The sequence below is a fragment of the Crinia signifera genome, chromosome 2, assembly GCF_055691185.1.
Source record: "Crinia signifera chromosome 2, ASM5569118v1, whole genome shotgun sequence".
Lineage (NCBI taxonomy): Eukaryota > Metazoa > Chordata > Amphibia > Anura > Myobatrachidae > Crinia > Crinia signifera.
Window position 1 is genome coordinate 193,023,478 of NC_139218.1, and position 14,534 is coordinate 193,038,011.

The 14,534-nt window shown below is 44.9% G+C and overlaps 1 long non-coding RNA gene across 2 annotated transcripts in view; it reads left to right on the plus strand.

The window, feature by feature from the left end:
- Positions 1-14,534, plus strand: part of LOC146058943 (uncharacterized) — a 130,803-nt gene that overhangs the window by 96,259 nt on the left and 20,010 nt on the right. The window lies entirely within an intron of this gene.

The window sequence follows — 14,534 nt, forward strand, 5'->3', positions numbered from 1 at the left end:
GCACACATTCTGTCGGAATGAATGGTGGGTGCTATGTTGCATTAGCAAGACCCCCGAAGCACCAATACAGTGGAACCCCCCCACAAGTGACCCCATTTTGCAAACTAAACCCCTCAGGGAATTCATCTAGGGGTATAGTGTACATTTCAAACCCCCAGGGGTTTCACCAATTGTGGTACAACTGGGCTGTGAAAATGAAAAATTACATTTTTTTACACAAAAATGCAGTTCTGGCTCAAAATTTTTCATTTTCACAAGGAATGAAGGAGACAAAGCACCCCAAAATATGTGCCCCAATTTCTCCCGAGTACGGCAATGCCTCATATGTGACCAAAAAATGGCAGGACTCAGAAGGGAAGGAGTGATATTTGGATTTTGCAGCACACATTCTGGTGGAATGAATGGTGGGTGCTATGTTGCATTAGCAAGACCCCCGAAGCACCAATACAGTGGAACCCCCCCACAAGTGACCCCATTTTGCAAACTACACCCCTCAGGGAATTCATCTAGGGGTATAGTGTACATTTCAAACTCCCAGGGGTTTCACCAATTGTGGTACAACTGGGCTGTGAAAATGAAAAATTACATTTTTTTACACAAAAATGCAGTTCTGGCTCAAAATTTTTCATTTTCACAAGGAATGAAGGAGACAAAGCACCCCAAAATCTGTGCCCCAATTTCTCCCGAGTACGGCAATGCCTCATATGTGACCAAAAAATGGCAGGACTCAGAAGGGAAGGAGTGATATTTGGATTTTGCAGCACACATTCTGGTGGAATGAATTGTGGGTGCTATGTTGCATTAGCAAGACCCCCGAAGCACCAATACAGTGGGACCCCCCCACAAGTGACCCCATTTTGCAAACTACACCCCTCAGGGAATTCATCTAGGGGTATAGTGTACATTTCAAACCCCCAGGGGTTTCACCAATTGTGGTACAACTGGGCTGTGAAAATGAAAAATTACATTTTTTTACACAAAAATGCAGTTCTGGCTCAAAATTTTTCATTTTCACAAGGAATGAAGGAGACAAAGCACCCCAAAATATGTGCCCCAATTTCTCCCGAGTACGGCAATGCCTCATATGTGACCAAAAATGGCAGGACTCAGAAGGGAAGGAGTGATATTTGGATTTTGCAGCACACATTCTGGTGGAATGAATGGTGGGTGCTATGTTGCATTAGCAAGACCCCCGAAGCACCAATACAGTGGAACCCCCCCACAAGTGACCCCATTTTGCAAACTACACCCCTCACGGAATTCATCTAGGGGTATAGTGTACATTTCAAACCCCCAGGGGTTTCACCAATTGTGGTACAACTGGGCTGTGAAAATGAAAAATTAAATTTTTTTACACAAAAATGCAGTTCTGGCTCAAAATTTTTCATTTTCACAAGGAATGAAGGAGACAAAGCACCCCAAAATCTGTGCCCCAATTTCTCCCGAGTACGGCAATGCCTCATATGTGACCAAAAAATACCATTTGGGTGCATGGCAGGAGTGATATTTGGATTTTGCAGCACAGATTCTGGTGGAATGAATGGTGGGTGCTATGTCGCATTAGCAAGACCCCCGAAGCACGGTGAAATGATGAACCTAATAATCCATAGATGTGTGGTATATTTTAAAGCACTCCTTCATACATAGGCCGGGTTTGTCGGGGCAAGTTTCACAGTGGAAATTAGTTTGCTTTCGTATTCCCTTTTTATAGCAAACTTTGCACCTTTTTTGTGTCCTGCCCTTTTTTCCAGTGGAGGGGATTTCGTTTGGAAAATGCTGCCCTGATACAATACGGGGGCCAGTACTAGAAGTACTGGGGCCAGTACTAGAAGTACTGGGGCCCTCTGCCTGCTGGTTCCCAAATATTAGGCCCTTTATGACTTCCTCTTGAAAGTGCATAAATGTCCCCGTCTGGCTGGTAGAACGGAATAGTACGTAAGCGTTATACAGTGCCATCTGGATGATATACACGGCCAGCTTCTTATACCAGATTTTTGTTTTACGCAGGGCACTGTACGGCTTCAGTACCTGATCTGAAAGATCCACTCCGCCCATGTACTTATTGTAATCAAGGATACAAATAGGTTTTGAGGTGTGGGTACTGGTACCTCGTACAGGGACGGAGGTGGTACTGTCTCCGTGAATTGTTGTCAGTATAAGGACATCCCTCTTGTCCTTATATTTGACCAACAACATATTTTCGGTGCATATTCCCCTGCTTTCACCCTTTCTCAGTAATTGGGCAACGTGCGTTTTTGGGAGGCCTCTTTGGTTCTTGCGCACAGTACCGCAAGCTGCTGTACCTCTTGAACCAAGGGCCATAAACAGGGGGATGCTGGTGTAAAAGTTATCCACATAGAGGTGATAACCCTTATCCAGGAAGGGGTGCACTAAATCCCAGACAATCTTTCCACTAACACCTACGAGGTTAGGGGGGGCATTCTGGCGGTTCAATTCTTGTGTTCTTCCCTTCATATACCCTAAACCTGTGGGTGTACCCTGAGGTACTTTCGCACAGCTTATACATTTTTATGCCATACCTTGCCCTCTTATTGGGAAGGTACTGGCGGAATTTAACCCTTCCGTTAAAATGTATAAGTGACTCGTCTACACAAATGAATTTTTGGGGGATGTACATCTCAGCAAATTTGGCGCTGAAATGATCAATGACCGGCCTGACTTTGAATAGCCGGTCAAAGGTGGGATCATCTCTGGGTGGGCACTGTGCATTATCGTTGTAATTCAAAAATTTAAGGATTGTCTTAAAACGAGTCCGGGTCATGGCCATACGATGAAGTGGGGTGCTGTACAGAACATCTGTACTCCAATATTGCCTAATTTCTGGCTTTTTAACTATGCCCATATGTAACGCCAGACCCCAAAACATCATCATCTGTACTGCATCTACAGGGGTCCACCTAGCAAATGATGACGTGGGGTTTTGGGCAATAAACTGCTGGGCATATAAATTACTTTGGTCCACCATTAAATTTATAAAATCATCAGAGAAAAAGACTTTGAAAAAGTAAATTTCTTTGAGGCCTGTACTATCAAATTGGATTCCTGGGTTGGCCAAAAACTCAGGAACCTGGGGCTCAAAATTGTCTGGTGGTGGGGTCCATACGAGATCAATCATTGGGGGGGGTCTCAGCTGCTCTACGGGGGCGTCTTTGAGGGGGTCCCTCATCACTAGAGGAGGAAGAGGAGCTTAAGACAAATGCCAATTCATCGCTTACTTCACTGGCTGTGTCAGTGTCAGAGGCAAGAAGGGCATATGCCTCCTCCGCTGAAAACAGTCTTTGCGATGATTGGGACATTTTTATTATTTTTAAGTGTAGTGTATAGTGTAGGGGGGGGTACAAACTTTATTTCAACACGGGGGGTATGTAGTGTGTATGTAGTGCTTTAACACGTGTAAGTTTAAAAGAAAAAAAAAAAGCTCCTGCGCCAAAAATTGAGCACAGATGTTGGTCAGTAACGTCCGCCACTGATCAGCGCTCAGCGGGCACAGGACACCCACAAAAGCACCGTGGGTGTAAAAACAATAAAAAAAAAAAAAACCCACAGCACTCTCCAAAAAAAAACAATTAAAAAAAACTGCAGAAAAAAAAATTATATCAACCCTGTGCCAAAAATGCTGTTCAGTGATGTACGTCACTGATCAGCGCTCAGCGGCCACAGGACACCCACAAAAGCACCGTGGGTGTAAAAACAATTTAAAAAAAAAAAAAAACACAGCACTCTCCAAAAAAATAAATAAAAAAAAACTGCTGATGACTCAAAGGCAACAGAAATTTGATCAAAAAAAAAAATTAGATCAACCCTGTGCCAAAAATGCTGATCAGTGATGTACGTCACTGATCAGCGCTCAGCAGCCACAGGACACCCACAAAAGCACCGTGGGTGTAAAAACAATTTAACCCCACAGCACTCTCCAAAAAAAAACAACTGCTAATCAGTGATGCAACACTGTGATGCAGCAATGTGAGGGGCAGCAGGCACACAACTGTGGGTGCAACCTGACAGGGTATATATAAACCCTGCACCCCAAAAAAGGTGTTGATCACTTTATAGTTTATAGTGATCAGCACAAAAGGGGGGCAGCAGGGGGGAGCAGATACAAAATTATAGCACAAAATAATAGCACACAATTTAAATCTCTGCCACAATGACGCTGCTGCAGCAGCAGCAGCAGCAACACAAGGAAGTCACAAGGAAGTTACACCAGGAGCTGGCAGCACGGATGCCACCAACGATCAGGTCAGTATAGGGCACAGATGGGCACGGAGACTGCTCTGCACGCTGTTCCTGACCGGAATGGTGGCTGCAGGGCTGTCTCCGTTACCTCATTTGAGGTGTAATGGCTGTGATTGGTCCGTCGGTCCGACGGACCAATCACAGCCTTTTGGGGGCAGGTGGGGTGAGGTGGGGTGACACCAGTGTCACCCTTACACCCGATGGTGATTGGTGCTGTACTTTACATCACCAATCACCACTGATCCCTGTTGTGTCACCGGCGAACGTTATTCGCCGGTACACAGAAAACGCTGTAATTGGCTGTTCACATTGAACAGCCAATCACAGCGATCGCCGAATGGGGGGGGTATCGCTGCCCCCCCCCCTGGGCAATGAGGGAAGATGTCTGCTGTCAGGGACAGCAGACATCGTCCCTCTGTCACCGCGTCTGTGGACGCGGTGGCACTTTGAAGTCATGACGTACATGTACGTCATGTGTCGGGAAGTACATCCCGGCCATGACGTACATGTACGTCAAATGTCGGGAAGGGGTTAATACATAGCCCCTTAGTGTTTTTATAGTATATAGTACTATTTGAGTAAAACCTATTGAACATATATGATCAGAGTGGAATACCTGATTCCCCCCTCAGTATGTAGATTGAATACAGGTCGAGTATCCCGTATCCGAATATCCGTTATCCAAATTATTCCGAAAACCAGACATTCCAGAAAGTGAAAATTTTTTTTTTTTTTTGCTAAAAACTCACTGGGGACATTTGTAACAGCATCACTGGGGACATGATATGTAACTGGCACTATATATGTGCAAGACAATGATTGCTTGGCATTCAAATTCACTGCTGAGATAGTACACACATTTTGTTTCACGTTTTGAAACCTTGTTTTTTGAACAAATAAAATATATTTGTGTGTATTTTATGTGGTAATAAAATATATTTGTGTGTATATTATGTGTTTATACAGCATAAATGCAAGATACTTCAAAATACATCATTGAAATATTAAAATATTCCGAAATACGGAATAATCCGTTATCCAAAATTCTCCTGGTCCCGAGCATTTTGGATAAGGGATACTCAACCTGTAATACATAATAAAGTGTGTGTTTTTTCCAAATTCATAAAGATTGATGGATCTCTAGACCATGCCATTTCTTTCCAGGTTGTATAGTACAATGGTCTAGTGAACAATTACTTGTATCTTGCTTCTTGTTTATTCTGTTCCATTATCTGCACATTGTACTGAGGCATCCTACCAAATCTATTGCTTACTGGTGCATGACATACTGCTGTGTTGCTGCTAAAATATGATGTGCCTTGAGTAATCTTTAATAAATCTGAGAAATTAACTCTAACTTTTCCAAGGTCTGAATTTTCATTCGCCCACACACATCTCAGAATCAGATGCAGAGACAGGAAACTCTTCCATCAGTGCCTTTTTGGGAACACACTTCCCTCGTATTTCCCTTTTATCATACCAGTATGTTGTATTATTTGATTTATGTACCAGGGTAAGATAACCAGGTACAAATGCAATTTGTCTGTCCCTCCTTTGAACTGCACCCATTCTGCAGTAACTAGCCGCGGTCTTGTCATTTTGCTTATCTGATGGGTTTCCAGATCAAAATAGATTGAGAACCCCTGCATTAGATCATACATACAATGCTAAGAGATTGTCCTGTACATACCTATTTAAGTGATATAATATATTTTAGACAGTGATGCAATAAATATTGTGATAAGGATCACAAACACGGGGACTCAGATGAAGACTGTGTTTATTTTGAGCAGCAGGTCACAGCATCTCAGGTCAATCCATATGCAATCATTATTACAGGCAGTAGCATACAGGCAATCTCAGCATCACAGACTTTTGCAAAGGCTCCAATGGGCCCTACAATAGCCCACACACCCGGACTATGGCTTGGGAAGCTAATCCAAGGTGACTTTGTCTTGGAAACCCTTATATTAGAAAATCCCAAGTGCTGCTGATTAGACACCTGAGTTCTGCTACTGCTCTAAAACCTGGTATGGATCTTCCAAATTAAGCTGGCCATACATCTACAGATCGATTGTCAGATTGGACTGGTTGGAACAAAATCCTGGTAATCGATGAGAGTAATACCCCTTTTACATCGCCTCAAAACCCCTGGTCTTCGGTGGGTTAGACCCGTGTCAGAGGCGGAGTAAATGTGTCACGCCGTGTCCTTTTACATGGGACTTCTACCCATGTCCTGACCTGGGTAGAACACGGCTAGGGCCTGGGTAGAGGGCGGTGTAAATGGGTACGTCATGTTGGATGACCCGGCTCCCATTTACATCAATGGGGGACGTACAACCTGAACGGGGGGACGACACACAGCCTGCGCTGCTGTCTGCTATACTCTGCAGATAGCAGCGGTGGCAGCGGAGGAGGTGAATGGATGCCTGTGTGCGGCATCCATTCACCTCCCGGACAATGGCTGGGGGGGGGGGGTGCACGGGTGCTGGGGGCAGCAGCTTACCTTGGTGCTGGGCTGTCCCCAGCACGGCGATCGGTGTATCCGGAGGGGATCACCACGGTCCCGGCGCTTGGTGTCAACTCCAAGCGCCGCCTCCGTCTACACTGCAGATGGGCACCGCAGTGTAAATGGAGTAAATCCCGGATCTGACCCGGCTTGGATACTTCTTCCAAATGCCGGGTCGGATCCGGGATTTTTGGTGTAAAAGGGGTATAAATGACAGTTGACCATTTGCTTTGAAATGTTGGAAAACTGCCAAAAACTGTCACTCAACCATTACCAGATTTTTGTTCCAACCAGCCCAATCTGACAATCGATCTGTAGATGTATGGCCAGCTTAACTTTCATGTGGGGAGAAGCTTACTCTGCCACAATATCTATATATTCGCACAGGCTTTATTAAATTCTGTATGTAGTGCAATTTTTTTTCTATTTTATTTAAATCTATATTTGTTCTACAGTATATTGTACACTACTCATATGTTTCTTTTAAAAACCATGGTATAACAATTGCACTATTAATCCAATGATGCACACCCCAAGTTGTTGAATATTGCTTTTGGTGCTAGACTGAAGCACTTACCCCGGAGGGCAGCATAGGAAATTGATACATATAGCAACAGAGATGCAGAGACTCATTTCTCTTTTTGCTTTCATTTAAATGATCAGTTCTAGCACATAAAGAAATTAATTTGTTTCTGAGTTTGGATGCAAGAAAGCAGTGTTAACAATACGGTTATTCCACGGAATGTTTATTGTAGCTTTGCATAATTTAATATATGCCTGCCCTATAAATCAAGATTTGCTATGGTAGAATACATTTAGCAAAGATAATACACATTAATTCATCTTTGCAGCATCATTTTATAAGATAATTAGAGTAGTGGAAGCTTCAAGAGAAAATAATGACCAGAGTATAAAGGAACCTTATCATTGTAAAAGGAAATATTTGATAAAATTGTGATGCCACTTATGAATTTGGGGTCTTTGGGGTTTATTTACTAAGATGGGAGTTCTATTGATGATGGGATGTTGCCTAAATCAACCAATCAGAATCTACATATTTATTTGCCACTTTCAAAAAGATAATAAATATAATCTGATTGGTAGCCCATAGTAACACCCCATCTTCAATAGCACTCCCATCTTAGTAAATAAACCCATGTGACTGTTATGCTTAATTGTGTGAATTTTCAGGCAGATAGCATGTGTCACACCAGGGGTCTGAGTCGGCGAGACAAAGACCTCTGGTGGGGGTCTAGATCGGTATTGGAACCGGGCAGGCTGTAGGAGACCCTTGTGCATATGAGCACGACAGTGCACCCAGAGGAAGAATCAGGCAGCAGGTCAAATACAACAGGTTTATTGAAGGAAGATGGTACAAGCAGTTGGTAACCAGATGGAATGGTAAATGACAGTCACTGATAATGTGAAACGAAACTACTTGCACCGATATGGATTCGATGGTGGAACATCGGATGGAGTATGGTATCCGGAGTATCGGACCAGAGATGCGGAGGTGATGGAAGCTGTGGAATCCGGATGGACACAGGCAATGGTGAGCCCGGATGGACACAGGCGATACTGAGCCTGGATGGACAAGGCAACCTGGAGTACCTGGATGGAACACTGCAGCAGGAAGAGAATACCAGCAGACAAACACTTGCATAGCAGGATGACAAATGAAGCACTAGCAATGAGATGAGAGCTCCCAGGATACTTATACCCATGGCTTGGCCTGGATTGGCCAGGCAGGTAACCTGGGAGATCAACTCATTGCCGGATTGGATGAACCAGACATGTGACTGACAACATCATGGCAGCCACCATGTGTGGCTAAGGCGGGAAAGTGTGTTTGTAAACACCATGCTTATGGCCGGGAGCAAAGGCGTCTGTCACGGAACTTGCAGGGCAAAGGATACTGTTACTGCGGGTGAGGAGAGTGGTGCACTGCGCAGCCGCAGACTCAGCAGCACTGAGAGGACTGCCAGATGGCTGACATGGAGGCGCACTGCGCTCAGGATGCCGGCTGTATCGGAACTTGTAACGCAAGCTGAGCCTGCGCAGGCACTTAGCCGGTAAGATGGTTTGCTTTAATACCCGGATCGTGACAGCACCCCCCCTTTAGGGGTGGCCCCAGGACACCTCTTAGGCTTGCGTGGAAACTTGGCGTTGAATGCCCGCATGAGTCTTGGAGCATGGACGTCTACAGTATTGGTCCATGATCGTTCTTTAGGGCCGTAACCCTTCCAATCGATCAGATATTGTAATCGACCGTATAGAATGCGAGAGTCCAAGATTTTGCTGACCTCATATTCTGTTCCACGTTGAGTACAGACTTTAGATGCCTTGGGGAGCTTGGAATGAAAGCGATTCAGAACCAGCGGTTTCAATAAGGATATATGAAATGTGGCTGGCACTTTCAAGTATGGAGGCAATTTGAGTTGTAGGCTACAGGGTTAACGACTCGCTCAACAGGAAATGGACCAATATAACGGGGAGCAAACTTCATTGATGGCACCCTCAATCTCAGGTTCTTGGTAGATAACCAGACACGATCTCCTGGTCGGAGGGCTGGTACAGCTCTGCGTTTCCTGTTAGCAAATTTTTTGTACCTTTTTGAAGCTTTCAACAGAGATGACCGAATGAGCTTCCAGGTTTTGCTGAACTGCCGGATGGTCGCATCAACAGCTGGCACTGAAGACACTGGTTGCAGACTGAAATCAGGAACTCGAGGGTGAAACCTGTAATTGGCAAAGAAAGGAGTGACTTTTGAAGAAGAGTGATATTGGTTATTATGGCAGAACTCTGCCCATGGAAGAAGTTGAGCCCAGTCGTCCTGAGAAGAATATATATATGTGCGCAGGAATGCCTCAAGGTCTTGATTCACCCTCTCTGTTTGGCCTTTTGTTTGGGGGTGATAAGCCGTGGAGAACTTGAGTTTTACTTGCAGGAGTGCGCACAGGCTTCGCCAGAAGTTGGCCATGAATTGGACTTCTCTATCAGAGATTATTTCAAGGGGCAGTCCATGAAGCTTGAATATCTCCTTTATGAAGAGTTGGGACAGCTTGGAAGATGACGGAAGACCGGTGAGGGGAACGAAGTGAGCCATCTTGGTGAACCGGTCAACAATCACCCAGATGGTATTGAATTTGTCAGACTCTGTGGAAGAATTGCGAGCTGGAAGTACCTTTTGGAGACAGGTACCAGAGCAGGAAGGAACCCAGGAAAGAATTTGAGAAGTCTTCCAGTCGATTCGGGGATTGTGAAGACGTAGCCAGGGCAGGCCCAGAACCAGCGGATGAGTAGCTCTGGGTAGGACAAGAAAAGACAAAAGTTCTTTGTGCAGAACTCCCACTTTGACTGAAAGAGGTAAAGTTCTGTAGTAGACTGTCGAATCAGGAATCCTACTGCCATCCACTGCAGTAAGAAAGACAGCCGTAGAAAGACGTTCTGTGGGCAACCCCCACTTCTGGACCAGTTCAGCAGTCACAAAGTTCCCAGCGGCACCGGAATCAAGAAGTGCAGAGACTGTCTTGAAATGCTGACCAACCTGGTAGAATACAATTAGTTGCTGATGGAGAGGACTTTATTACTCCTAGCCTACCCTCTCCTTGATGGGCTAGGAGGAGGAGTTTTCCTGACGCCTTGGGCATGCAGATATCTGATGCGACGGAGCGGCACAATAGAGACACAGGTGTACCAGTCGACGACGTTGTCACTCTGCTGGGGATAAACGGAAGCGATTGATATCCATAGGCTCTTCCTTGGGGTGTAGAACTGGAGTAGCAGGTGGAGGAATTGGAGGAGCTTGCGTTTTAGCAGAAGGAATTTTACTGCGTTCAATAGCCCTTTCACGGAAGCGTAGGTCCACTTTAACATATAAGGAAACTAGATCATCTAGTTTGGACGGTAAGTCTCTGGTAGCAAGTTCATCTTTTATTCTGTCAGACAAACCATGCCAGAATGCTGCATACAAGGCCCCATCGCACCAGGAAAGTTCAGAGGCAAGGATCTGGAACTGGACCAGATAATGTCCAACGGAGCGGGACCCTTGTTTGAGGTGGAGAAGTTCAGTGGAGGCAGAAGTTGCACGCCCAGGCTCATCGAAGATACGCCGGAATGCGGCAACAAATTTCTTATAAGATGACAGGAGTGCATTGGATCTTTCCCACAATGGTGAAGCCCAATCTAGCGCTGTTCCAGACAGAAGGGAGATGATGTAGGCGACTTTGACTCTCTCTGTGGGAAAGTTGTTTGGTTGCAACTCGAAGTGGATCTCACACTGATTTAAAAAGCCCCTGCAGAACTTGGGGTTCCCATCAAACTTGGGACCTTATTCTGGTTGCGGCGGCCAAACGTACGTACATTCCGTATCAGCGTACGTTTCCCGTACGCGGCCGTTGAGCGAAAGTCCACCCACAAAACATCAACATACGGAAGGTCACAAACACCGACAAAGGGGAGTGGCATACACTTGAGCGTACGCCGCCGTACACGGACGGATCACCGCTTAGACTCCGACAACTGGCGTACAACAGAGCGTACGCCACCATTTCCGGCCGTCTCTCGTCCGTCTTCCCACCGACATCTTGCGGCTATCTGAGCGTACGCCACCGTGCACGGACGGGTCTCTATTGTTTTCAATGGGAAACTCAGCGTATGTCACCGATCGTGAGAGTCAGCGTACGTCCGTGCACGCTGGCATACCCTTCACATATATGGACCTGCTAATCTAGCCTTTCAACTATGATTAAGACAATTAAATGAAATTCTAATTGTTATTCAATTATTGTTTTATATTACCTCAATTGTCTACCTTAATGAACACCCTAATAAAAATACATTTTAACCCTCCTTACATGTATATTTATCATGTTTTAATATTGCATTTTAATCACTATTTATGTGTCCCCACATTGCTTTTACTTTTAAATAAAATCATGGCGTTGTTTGTGTGTATGTACTGAATTATGTCCATAATTAGTTTGTTCTGAGTTTTTACTATGTATACCTACCCTGATGTTATGTGTGATGATTTCATCTTACAACATTAAACATTCATGCATTTTCACTATGTGTTATTTTACTCAAAAACACACACATTCACACATCAATTGTTACCCCTCACCTTAAATTACAATTACATAGCAGATCAGAAAGTGGTACAGTTATGTATTTTGGGTACTATACAAAGATTGTGTGCAAAATAGTGGCCATGGGCTTAAAACATTGCTGAAACATCCTTTGTAGCTGTTAGATGTGGTTTATGTATTTGTATCATAAATACAAAAAATATGTTTGTATTAGAGTGAAAACTTTGACACATGTCGACTTGTGTAGATTGAGTGTGCTGCTGTTTAAAGTATATGAAAACACTTAGTGAATGTGTATAAATGTTTAACAAATACCTACCTTAGCATATATAAGCAGGTCTTAAAATGATTCTTACCTTAAATTAAACAAACCTTTAAATAAGAAGTGTAGAAAGATATGCTTCCAATGTGTTTGAGTGCTGTGTGTGGCTTGCAGGTAGTGAAATAATGGTTTTGACTTAATAGGCTGCAGCATTGCTTATTACATTCAGGTGTATGTGTTTGAGTAGTAATCAGCGTTAATTAGCAGACCCAGGCGTCCACTCTCATGCGGTATCTGTAGGGGTGGTCTGGAGGTGGCGGTGGCAGCCGCCTGTTTTGTGTCCGAAATGAACGGTGCTTTCGCCGATCGAGCGGTAGTAGCACCGTACATTTTTTGTGCACACCCCCGTGTACGCCCATGTTTACGCCCAGTTTCCCTCATTATTTCGGCCGCTCCCCTCAACACGCCCCTATGCCGCCCACAATGACTGTACTCTTGTGGACAGGTTTTTTCCGCACGGAAAAAAACGTCCGTGAGCGTTGTGGAGTCGTCGCGCCTGCGCATTGTGGAAGGTACGCATGCGCAGATAAAAAAAAACCCGGAACGTACGCTTACGGCCCAGCCGCCCGAACCAGAATAAACCCCAGAGAGAGCTGCTAGACTCACAGCGGGTCTGGCGGCTCTCTCTGTGTGCTGCTGAGGTCCAGGAGAGAGGTGGGCATCACATGCCGCTATTCCCCTCTCTCCTGCAAGCCGGGAGAGGCAGTGCATGTGTGCATGCACGCGCGTGGCAAAAGTCACATGCGTGCACAAATGCCAGGGCCAATTTGGCGGCCCAGTTCATCTCTGCTCTTCACCAACAGAGGCATGTAATTACTGCTCCAGAATCTGCTGGAATAGTGGAGTCTAAACATCATTTTTCTTAGAAGGGATCTATTCTGTTCCTATCTGATCCAGCTGAAGTGTGTGTGGGGGGATATTAAGATAGTTAAATGAGATGGATATATTCATGACTTAAACAATTCCTGGAGAGGTGGTGGAACTCATTTCCCTCTTCCACCTAATGCCCCTGCTTCTCCCACCCCATTTAGGCAGAGCCAGGGCCAATGGTAGGGTTTATGGCACCTCCCTGAAAACTATAATGCTTTTCTGTTGCAATTACTGTTTAGGGCCAAGCAAGGGCGGATTTAGGGGTGAGGGCACCCATAGGCACAACAATAATGGCTGCCCCCTGCCTAATTGTATTTATTGATTAGTTATAAGCCCTCATTTAATGATTACCAATTTAATATAATAATAAAAAAGTCAACAACTGTAACATTTATTTTTATTATGTATACATATTTACTAAGTAGGGCAGTTTACAGGTGAAGTATCTGCATGTCCTATCCATTTATACTCTATTTAAGATGGAATATAGTACAGTACAGTGGATATTTTGCAGTTACTGGTATATTTCAGGCTGACAGTACTATCACATGCATCCAGGTGCCGCCCCCAAACATGTGCCGCCCCTAGGCACATGTCTCACGTGCCTAATGGGAAATTCGGCACTGGGGCCAAGGTGGAGTTTAAAGTATTTACACCTTCCCATTCCAAGTGGTGGAACTCAGTTCCACCCCCCCCCCAACCCCCCCCCCCCCAACTGTGGCACCTGATGGATGAATTTGATGGGGTCATACTCAGGGGCTGAACTGACAGAGACAACGGCAGTAGTCCTCTACTATATTGTCCAAGCCAGCCTTCAGCCCAGTACTAAGCAGCACTTTCTTAAACTAAACATGTCTAAAGCACAGGGTGATTCTAGCCTATATCGCTGGGGATGTGGACGCTAGACGACCATATCTCTGTGTGTGCAGGGTGACTGTCGCCTGCGGTCGCCTGCGGTGGTCGCTGGCTCCGGCAATGGCTGTTTTAAATATCTAGGTTGCATGACATGCAGGTCCATGACCGCGTCTTCCTTTTTTAACCATCTGATGTCAGGCAAAAAGTATTACATTAAGTACAGACTGACATGCACCACAAAGTACGTGGTGTATTTATTGACTTGCCCTTGTGGCTATAGTTATGTAGGAAAGACGGACCGAACAATCCGTGAACGAATGGCCACACATCGTAATTCCATTAAAAATGCCATTGAAAGTGGTTCCAGTGACCAACCAGTGGCACACCACTTTCAAATGGCACGACACAGCGTAGCATCACTGCGATTCATTCTGATTGATCACATCCCTGCATCTATTCGAGGGGGTGACAGATCACTCAGATTGATGAAATGTGAGATAGGATGGATCTACAGGCAGGGCACTTTATCTCCCAGAGGACTCAACGAGTATTTGGGCCTCCACAGTTTTTTTATAATTGCAAGGTTATTGTATACACCCCGAGGTTGATATCCTTTGCTCTAGTATAGTTG